Source organism: Poecilia reticulata, unplaced genomic scaffold (assembly GCF_000633615.1).
Source record: "Poecilia reticulata strain Guanapo unplaced genomic scaffold, Guppy_female_1.0+MT scaffold_1546, whole genome shotgun sequence".
Classification (NCBI taxonomy): Eukaryota; Metazoa; Chordata; class Actinopteri; order Cyprinodontiformes; family Poeciliidae; genus Poecilia; species Poecilia reticulata.
The window spans coordinates 1-2,541 of NW_007616278.1; the positions used below are offsets into that span (position 1 = coordinate 1).

Below are 2,541 nucleotides of genomic sequence, written 5' to 3' on the forward strand. Positions count from 1 at the left end.
CCAGTGCTATTCCTGCAGCTGTGCCAAACCCCAACCCAAAAGTAAAGCCGCTCATGAAAGACTCTCCGCAGTCGGACAGGAAAGTCCACATACTCGAGGATGGTTGCTGCTGCTGCTGATGCCTCACTTCTGGTCTAAGATGTTGCAATACAGCCTCTCTCATCTCTTCTTCTTCCGACTCGTCCAGATTATAAAATCTTTTAATCTTCTGCATTAGCTCTGCCATTTCTTCCAGTAGCTCTTCTGCATTTAAACTATGTAATCTCCTTCGTTGTACCCTTATGTAAAATTCTTCGAGTTCCTCAAGAAATTGTGGATCCTCCATTGTACACGTTTTTCAAGTTGTAAGTCTTTAGTGCTTGACTGAAAGAAAGTTCAAGTACTTAAGACTGTTTTATGATGTCATAACAAGAGAATGGTATTATGACATCACAGAGAGAGTGATGTCACAACTGACATATACTTGCATTTGCATATATTTATGCATTTTATGAAATGTTAATATGGTTTTGTGTTTTGCATACTGTTGAAATATGTTTAATGCTAGTTCTGCTGTTATATTGTTTTTGTCGTGTTTTAGCTCTTGAGAAAGTGTGGTGGGAATTTCACACACAGTAACATTATAGCTCCTCCTTGCAGGAACTTGTTTTTTCCCAGACACTGACCTTACCTCGATGCCCATTGTGTTTTACCAAATCTCTTTCTTGTTGTTACAGATGGTTAATCAAACTGAGCTTCACATACACAGTTTTATACAAATATGGTTCATTTGTTCTTGCATTGTTCCAAAATGCAAGTTTATATAAACTAAAATATAAAAATGGCATCCAGTAAATAAAAGGTCAGCATTTTATTTTCAGAACATTTTAATTACTTGCTTTACTTTCTTTGAAAAGGATAAGAAGGATGATCATGTTTTATTTTATTTCTTCAGCTCACTTCCACTGGATGCTGGATTATTGCTCGTATCTTATTCTGAAGATTGGAATTTTGATTGTGGAGTCCCTTTTTTCATCACATTCTTTTATTTTCTTTTTTATTTCTTTATTTTATAACTCAGTTTCTCTGACATGAAACTTGGTTCCGCTTTTATGCTCACTTCTGAGCCCTGCCAAGAGCTGGAATTGTTCAMTCAGATGGGAACTACAAACTTGTCTGCCACTTTTACCCAGAATGCACTGCAGTTAGTAGATTGCTTCTCTGGAAGATGAGTGCTGTCTTTAAAACTCCCCTTTTTCACAGAGCTCTTTTGATTCTTTGTTTTCAGACTCCTTTTCCTGATATGAGGCATCATTCAGCTTTTAACTTCACTTCTGAGCTTCTGCTAACAGCTGGAACCAGCCAGGAATTCTGGGCCTCCTGACAAAATATTAGATTGGGTCCCCCTGCGCAGCTGCTGTTACAATTTTTTGAGTCTTTTTTTGACCCATAAATTTTTTTTACAATTTTAAAGGCTTTCAACTTGCTTTCTTTGTTTCAATACCGATACTAGCACAATATTTACTGCTCATCAATTTTACATGCAACAGTCCACATACAGTATGCAAGTAGATTGCTTAATTGTTTTCTATTAGTTTTAGATTACTGAAATATCTCTCCCCACGAGCAGCAGTCATAGGCAACGTGCAAAATACATCTGAAGCAATTCAGACTTTTCAAAAATGCTATGTAGTTGCATTTTATTCAGGCCGCAGTAAATAACTTAAAATAAAAAATATGTTTTCTCCATATTTGTTAAAGCTGTGTCACCATGTCGTGACAGTTTGTTATGAGACAGATAATCATTGAAAACAATGGGTTAGGAAAAGGATAAAGGTAAGGTTTAGGCTGTAGAAATGAATGGAAGTCAATGGAAAGTCCCCACAAAGATAGCCACGCAAACGTGTGTGTGTGTGCAGGAAGGATGATCGCACCCCTCTCTGCTGACATGCTCAGGCACAGTTTAGATGCAAGGACATCGAATTCAGGGAATCAGTATAAACAAAGATTCACTGATCTGTAACAAAATCAGCTTCTCCTGACATAAACTGACCCGTGTGGTTTTTTTTTTGTGTTTTTTTTTTATCCCCCTCCTTGGTGTTTCTGTGTGCATGAGTGAGAGTCTGGGTGAGAGCAAACACTTGTTGCTAGGTAAAGATGGATTATACAGCCGATGCGCTGCGAACCTGTTTGCACATGACCAGATGACCAAAGGTAATGACCAACAACTCACTCTATAGAGAAGCCACACCTCATTAAAATGAAAACTGGAGTGTMTTTTACTACAATAGCAGTGCTTGTGTTGTTGTGCTCCATTGTTACAGGTTGATGCTGTTCCTTTGCTGTGCTGTGTGACTGTTGAGGCCTCTGTAGTTTCGAGGAGGGTGGGGAAACACAGCCGTCCCTCCAGTCGAGCAGCGATCTCTGGATCATTGCACTCATTTAAAACCACTGACACAATGTTTCCATCAGTAAGCAACCTGAGCTCGGCGTTACTGTTTCCACGAATAACTGAAATGGTCACAGTTTGACGAGATAGCTAAATGAGAGGGCACACTGCGT

General features: G+C 38.9%; 1 long non-coding RNA gene across 1 annotated transcript; it reads left to right on the top strand.

The window, feature by feature from the left end:
• Positions 1-10: 10 nt before the first annotated feature.
• Positions 11-1,241, top strand: LOC103461442 (uncharacterized). Its single transcript, XR_533112.2, has 2 exons — positions 11-841; positions 935-1,241. It is a non-coding gene; the product is annotated as an uncharacterized LOC103461442 (long non-coding RNA).
• The last annotated feature ends 1,300 nt before the right edge of the window (positions 1,242-2,541 follow it).